Source organism: Nanorana parkeri, unplaced genomic scaffold (assembly GCF_000935625.1).
Source record: "Nanorana parkeri isolate BGI_ZX_2015 unplaced genomic scaffold, ASM93562v1 scaffold1560, whole genome shotgun sequence".
Lineage (NCBI taxonomy): Eukaryota > Metazoa > Chordata > Amphibia > Anura > Dicroglossidae > Nanorana > Nanorana parkeri.
The window spans coordinates 170,467-178,996 of record NW_017307828.1 but is presented as its reverse complement, the minus strand read 5'-3'; positions in this window follow the sequence as shown (position 1 = coordinate 178,996).

Below are 8,530 nucleotides of genomic sequence, written 5' to 3'. Positions count from 1 at the left end.
CTAAAAAGGGGTCTAAAAAGGAAGGAAGGAAGCAGAGACAACAAGTATTCCAAAAATCAAGCACTCAATATATCCCAAACAGTTCAAATCCAATTTTTTAACGCCACTTAGCTACCAGGCACTTTGTTCTCAAGCCCTGTGTGAGCAAGCTCAAAATGAGTGGTGCACTAGTTTATAATACACCTGCTCAATGAGAGACACCTGAGCTCAATTAACCACTCCCTCTAACAAGAGCACTGCAAACCTGAGGGGAAAAAAAGGGAACAGTTTAAAAACTGACAGAAAAGGAAAAAGAGTTTTTAAATACTAAAAAAGGGTCTAAAAAGGAAGGAAGGAAGCAGAGACAACAAGTATTCCAAAAATCAAGCACTCAATATATCCCAAACAGTTCAAATCCAATTTTTTAACGCCACTTAGCTACCAGGCACTTTGTTCCCAAGCCCTGTGTGAGCGATACCCAAAAACTGCAGTTTGGTCACAGGACCCTCAGTCTTGTTGTGCGCCAGCAGAACACCCAACTCCTGGGCCACCCATTCTAAAGCAATCAACAACACCGAACAGATGGGGGAACCTGACGGGCCAACACACAAAAAATCATCGAAGTAGTGGATGATGGACGAAACCTGAGCCACATTGCGCACCACCCATTCGACAAACGTACTAAACTTGTCAAAAAAGGAACCGGAAATTGAACACCCCATAGGCAAACAACGATCAATACCACCCATCCCACTGACAGCCAAGCAAGCATTGGAGATCAGGGTGCATGGGGAGCAACCGAAACGCAGATTCAATATCCACCTTCACCATCATCGCCCCTTTGCCATAACGCTGCACCCACGCCACCGCCGTGTAGAACGAGGTATAAGACACTAATGGCCCTGTTAACCGACGCCTCCTTTGAGTATGACAAGTGGTGAATAAGCCGAAATTGTGAGGCTCCTTCTTGCTAACCACAGCACCCTGGGCCTTCTTCATCTGGTCGCAGGGCGGCGGCGCCTGCAGAACGACGGGCATCATCTTTCGAATCCGGAGAGTAAAGTGATGCTGGCAGCTCACCCACATCTAGAGATGGTGGTGGTCGGCTGCGGAGGGGGACACAATCAGCGCAAACGGCCCCGCTATCCTGCCCAGTTCAACCACCCTGTCCAATTTGGCCAAGACAACACAAGGATTTTTAAATTCCTGGGGTCAGAGGCTGGGACAGGAGGGACAAGACAAGGAATACGAAAACCAAGATTAAAGCCGTCCCGCAGAAAATCGCATCCGCCCTCCTGGGATACCTACCTAGATAAGACTCCATCACGAACAGATTAATTGGCGTCCTCCTTCTCTCAGCAGGGTCAGACAACTGAGACTTGCCGCTCTCAAACACCTGGAGAATCCATGTGAGCCTCCGCAGCCAGAGCACTCATGCTTGAAACGACAGGAGGACCCAAAACGGCAAGAGCCCTCGTTAAACTGCCAACAATAGCCCTTACGCTGTCCGGCCGACTGTCCCGAGGCTCCTGAACCGCTGGCAGCCCCTGGAAAGGGCGGTCCCGGCACACGGGGCTGCACCATGAGCCGAATCCACAACCCAATATCCTTGTGATCCCAACACACATCATGGCGAACAGCCTTCCACTGGCGGAACTGTTAGTCATAACGCAGCAATGCCTGGACCACCATACACCCTGCACGCCTCCCCGATCGCATCCATATAGCAAAATAACTCAGAACAATTCTCCAGCGCCCGCTCCTCGATCACACTGGCCAAAATGGCGAACGCCTGCAACCAGATCGCAAACATTCGTGGAATGAGATGCCAACGGCGCTTCTCCTCCTCTTGTTTACTCTCATCCGCCGTACCCTTCTCAATATTGAACTTTTCCAATGGCAAAAGGGAAAATAGCTCCACATACTCCCCCTTCCAAATCTGCTCCCAAACTTCCTGCTTCAAGTGCACCCCCAAAGGACCCTTGAAACACACATTTCTGACCCCTCGCCGAATCCGCCAACCTAATCGAGACCCTACTGGCATCCTGCGCCCTGGGGGCCCCCGCCCGGTACGGCGCCAAAGTGGCGGCAGCCGCAGAATCCGGCTCACCAGACACAGGCGTGGAGGTGCTAACACCCCCCTCCTGGCCGGGCCCGTCCCTCGGTGGCCCCTCCACACAAGGCATAGGGACCACTGCCGGAGCAGCACATACCTCCCCCGCATACTGCGGTGCAGAGGAAGACCCCGCTGGCAACCACGCCCCCACAGGCCCGGGGGGCGGCGACAGAGCCCCAGAAAAGTCGCCCTGCGCTAGCAAAGACCGAAACCCTGCAAATACTCCGGGCAACGCAGCATGCAAACCACTAAGTCCCACCACGGGGGACACCACCCCGCCCAGCGACGGGAACCCCAACCGCCACACCCCTCTCCGTCCTCCTACCGGACACCACCCCACTAGAAAGTGACATCAGATCCCAGTTGACTCCGCAGCTGACCACCACCATCTCTAGATGTGGGTGAGCTGCCAGCATCACTTTACTCTCCGGATTCGAAAGATGATGCCCGTCGGTCTGCAGGCGCCGCCGCCCTGCGACCAGATGAAGAAGGCCCAGGGTGCCGAAACGGCTCCTCACCCGCCACCCTAGCCGCGGTCATCGCCTCATGAAAGACAGAGGCACAGCCAGCTTGAAGAAGCCCCTGTCTCTTTAAGGGGGCGTGGCTCCGCCTCCCGGCGGCTGACACTCTTCCTCCGCCGGCCGAATACAGACTTCAGAGGAGGTGGGAGGAGCAGCATGGGGAAGCCGCTCCACTCCATCACCCGCAGCAGGACACTTCCCACGACGGGCCCTCCCCCGATCTGTACTTAGCGCAGAATTTTAATTTTTACTATTTAGTGATGTTAGTCATGACCATATTTGACCCAGGATTTTCTGCCTCTTTTTATATTTAGCTGCTGGCTGGGAAAATGTAATTTGCAGCAAGATTCTGTTGGGGTAGTTTTGTCTTGGCCATTGGTGTGTTTTGCTTCATCAGGTCCATCAGTCATTGTGATTGACTTAGATCTACATTGCTCGATGATGTTATTGATGATGAATTTGCATCGTGGGCCTTTTTGTCTTTTATTAAAGCCATTTGTCACAGTGTTGTGTGTTTATTTGCTAAAGTTAATTTTTTTGTGAATGTGTAACCTGTGGTGCTATGTATCCCTTACTCATTCACGTAGGAGGGGGCAGATATCTGGGGCCCTCTTATTTCAAAGAGGGTTTCCAGATTCCCATTAGTCCCCCCTGCAGAACCCCACATACTCTTGGGATCTTACTCACCGGATATAGGGACAAAGCCGCTTATCAACATGAGGACAAGGTGCCTTGCTTGGAGGGGAGGTTTTACCTTGAGGGCATGTGGCCAGTAGGGGGAAGGCACATGTCTGCTGGCTTGCCCTTTCCTGGCCAGTCAGGCTGGATGCTCAGATAAGGGTCTGGTATAGGTTTTAGGGGGACCCCAACCTTTTTTTGCATAAGGTTCTCATCTAAGATAGGAGTTTTGTATATATGTTGAAGGGAATTTCTGTGCACTTTGTTTACAAAAAAAAAAAGCAGCCAGAAAATGTTATTTAGCAGCAATTTAGATGGTATATACTTTTTAAGATATCACCTTTACTTTAGTACATCATAAAAGGTGCACCCCTTCCTATGCAGCATATTAAAGAAAATGTGTATTTTTAATGAGGCCCTTTAAGCCTTTTTAAAAGAGCTGCTTAATTTTTTTTTTTTTATTGGTACACCTCATTAATGGTAGTGCCCAGCCACCCATGGGTTTTTTTCCCCCCAAAAGCATACAAATTGGCTTTGAAAAAAGACCAGACTAGGAAAGATAATTAAAGAGCTGCATCCATCATAATAAAAGATAAAAATCTGAAACCCCAAATGCTGGTCTTCAGGCAACCACCCAACCTGAGGAATAAATTAATCAGCAGGGAACCTAATTCAAATTACATTGACGCAAACAAGGGAACAAAACCTTGCAACAACAAATGCTGCAAACTGTGCAGCCACATCAATCCATTAAACAGGGTCACATACACAAAAGGAACCTTCAGGATACAAGGATCATACAGCTGAACCTCCAGTTATGTGATACACCTCATTCACTGTAACAAGTGTAACAAGTTGTATTACATTGGTGATTCAGAACAGAAATTACAATAATGAATGAAATTACATAGATACATCATAAAAGAACACAAATAAGATGATTACTGCATGCCTGTGTGACATCATTTCTCAAGGCCAGACCATTTTATGGGAGATATGAATGTTTTGGATCTTAAGGGGAATGTTAAAAATATGCAGGAAAGGAAAACATTTGAACTAGGAATGATAATACCGTTTGACAAAAGAGATAATAGACCGAATGTGGACTCCAGTTTTCTAAATCACTATCATATAGTTTTATGATGCTTCTCATCTCTGTTATTCTTACCTCTCCCTTTTATTCCACAGCCCCTTTCTTTAGACTGAACATTTTTACTTTTATTACTCTATGTCTGGGTGTCTTTTTTTTCTCCAGATATTGTTGTCTTGCAGATTTCTTCTTAAAGGGTTAGTTCGCGTTTATGCAAAAAAAAATACCGTATACAGTCCCTACACATCCTTCCATAACCCTAAACTATACAGATTTAAAAATGCATTTAAGTTCTTTCCATATCTGTAGGTCATTTGCACAAGGAATGAAACCTACCCCAAAAATCCTGACAGCTTTCAAAGCTGCATCCTGTCATCTTTCTGGGATGGATCAGCCTAGTGGTACGGAGCGAATGCCGTCCTTTCCGGAGCCCCTGCACATGTGCAGTGTGCTTTGTCTCTTGTTGCAACTGCTGAACTCATCATGCATATTTGTAAAATCTAATTAGGTTAAGGTTATGGAATGGGGTTTAGGGACTACATTGGGTATTTTTCTATAAAGATAAGCTAACATTTTACATTTTGCTAAACTTTTTGTATCAGCACTGCCTGGATCTTAGGAGAAGGAGGTAGGCCCCCAAAATGTTGTACTGAAATCTTCACTGTTAGTGCACATAAAAGTATCGCAGACAGTTACCAACTGTGGTGTTGTAATAGTGCACGAATGTGGCTACAATTACCTCTTGCTTTGTATGCAAACACAATATATGGTATGGTAATGTGCAAATGTGTAATGTCCTACTGAAGTCAGCTTGATACATAAGGTTCACAGTATTGTTTGTTCTATGGATGACTAAAAAGCTGCATGGCACTAATCCTGATAAAGGAAGAATAAATTGAATAAACAATGGGTAAAAAAATGAATATGAATAAGAGCAAATAATTCCAATACAAGAATACCAACAAGAATTCTGATAATTTGATGGAAAGAACAACAGTACATGATATACATGATTTACTAGCTAAGTTAACTACTTCACAAGGGGCACCTGTATACCCTTTATGGACCAGAGGAAGTTTTACATTTTAGATATACACCTGTTGATTCAGAGATGACTGTGTTATTATTTAAGATTACTGAGTAATACATATATCATATTGGTACAAACAAGCCTTTCTTTTTGCAATAATGTCTTGCAAAAAATATTTTATTTTCCAAGTAATCTATACAAACATAATGTACCGTATATACTCGAGTATAAGCCGTCCCGAGTATAAGCCGAGGTACCTACTTTTACCCAAAAAAACTGGGAAAAAGTATTGACCCGAATATAAGCCGAGGGTGGGAAATGAGGCAGCTACTGGTAGATAGATACCAATAAAATTACATTAATATTTATTTAAAAGAAAAATAACCTAGCTCTGTAAGTGGAAAAGGGGGTGCAGGGCTACATATCATGTACTACGGATCATTTAACCCATTCATGTTAGCAGAGGATCATTGTAAATGTATTGTCTGCACTGTATTAGCAGTATATACTCTATATAGAGTATATACTGCTAATACAGAGCAGACAATACATTTACAATTATACTAACATGAATGTATTAAATGATCTGTATGTAGCCCTGTACTATGGATCATTTAACCCATTCATGTTAGCAGAGGATCATTGTAAATGTATTGTCTGCACTGTATTAGCAGTATATACTCTATATAGAGTATATACTGCTAATACAGTGCAGGCAATACATATATAATTGCGTAATGAATCTCTCTCTAGCCCCACTACCCCCCGCCGCCCTCACTCACTGTGTCCGTGTGCCGGTGATCGATCATCACATCACGGAGAGAGCAGGGACGAGTCAGCGGCGCGCTGGTCCAGTGGGAGGAGCTCCAGGTGGGGTCCTAATTTAGCTGGCTCAGAGGTGCCTGCCCGCTAAATTACAACCCCACCTGGAGCTCCTCTCGCCTGATCAGCGCGCCGCTGACTCATCCCTGCTCCCCTGCTGTACTGGCGCTGCGGGGGTTTTTTTTTCTTCTTACTTACCTCGCCGAGCGTCGCTGCTGCTCCGGTGGGCGGCGCTCCGAGCGGGGTCATCTGGCAGTCTCCGGCCACCTAAATTAGGACCCGGAGACTGCCAGATGACCCCGCTCGGAGCGCCGCACACCGGAGCAGCAGTGACGCGACGCTCGGCGAGGTAAGTAAGAAGACGCGCTGGCGCTGACTCGAGTATAAGCCGAGGGGGGCACTTTTCACCCAAAAAAATGGGCTGAAAATCTCGGCTTATACTCGAGTATATACGGTAATAAAATGAAAACTGTGTTTTTTCTAGTTTCACTAGAGTTAGTTTTAAAATACCTAGTGTTACTGTATATAAAAAAGTGTACATTCATTCTATAATTAAAGTTGTTGTTTTTTTTCAATTTTGCACATCACAAAAAAGTCAAGTAAAAAAAACAAACAAAAATGAAAATAAGTTTAAACATTAATGGTAATAAAAATTAGAAATACAAAAAAATGCATTACTATAATACCTCAGTGGAAAAGGGGGATGGCATTAAATTGGGCTAATTAGGGTTAATAAAGCGTTATTTTTTTTAGTTTCAATGTTTTTATTTTTTTACTTGCAAAGTTGCTTTAACTGACACTAATCAGTTCAGAGCTTACTGTATACTGTATATACTGGGTAATACAGTAAGCTCTGAAAAGGGAGTTTTACCCTTAAAAAGCATTAGCTATTGTTCCGTACTTGGGTTACTGATTACGGGATTGTTTGCTGATGTTATCTGGACTGAACATGCAAGTAGAATGGACGTCTGATTTATACACTCCTTTTTAATAAATGGTATCCTACAAGGAGAAGGTGCTGTTTATTTTATCTCATTTTGTGTACTGGAGGATTTTCCTATTCGTGCCTGAACAGCTGCCCTTCCTGGTGTAAACGCATGCTAATGTAGATACCCTTTATGATCCCTGGTAGCCACCATCAGCGCTGAGGTTGGGGTTTATGACAACATATGTAGATTAAATGTCACCCATCTGATTTGCTATAAATGAAGCAGAGTAATTACAATCTAGCAACCATAACATGGTAATTCTTACTAACACTGCAGACACTGTTCTACAGCTGTAGCTACAGCTGCTCCTGTGATGTCTGCAATAGCAAGGGAGCTGTGGAGAAGAGGAGCAGGGCATACCACACATGCCCTAAGTATTTAAAGTTTTTCTTAGGGTGTGTGTAGCGCACCCTAAGTCAACAATTGGTTAAAATAATACATCTGCTTTTGCACACAACCCTGTTGGCCTATGCAACAAGAAGTTGATTAGAGAACATCATATTGGAACATAATATCATAAGTTCTTATTATCAAAGCCAATCCATTGCATCAAAGTGACCTTATGATGCACAGATACCCGGTCTAACTGTCCACTAAGGACTTATAAAATTATATTAAAAAATCTAGGTTCTAGACAATTAGATCCAATACAAAAAGCATTGCACATCTGACAACAAGTAAGCACATCCACTAGTAATTCCACTCATAAAAGCACTGCTGAGAGCAACAATTAAGATACCAAGAATAGTAAATCTATTGCTATGCATTTTTAGAGCATGCGTTTTTAGGGAGCAGTGCCAATGCGCTGTAAACAACAAAGCTACACGTGCTGCAATGTGGTGCATGGAAAAGTGGTGCATGCGGACTTTTATTTATTTAGTTATTTAGCTCAACCACTGCAAAGTTATAGTGTAAACTGACTTAATAGGAAACAAAGCCAAGTGCCTTGTCGAGGTGTTGGGACTGCTCTGGGTATATGGTATGGTTTTTTTTAGGGTACTGCTTCAGCTTAGTTAAGCCAGAAAATACAGAAAATTTGAAAAGTTTTGAGTCCAGATGCACTTTATTTTCTGGATAGATAATAGAATGGTTAATACCCGTGTCAAATTTTAACTGTTGTCTATGTCCCCATTCAAGAGATTTCTCCTTTCTTTCTTTTTTTTTTATTTGACACGTGTTAGATTGAACAAGAAATCATAGCGATACAGATGAACACAGCAATAATTATTTTTTAAAGCTTGTTCGACTGTATTTCCAACAAATGCTAGGGCAGAGAGATATATATTTATATATATATATATATAT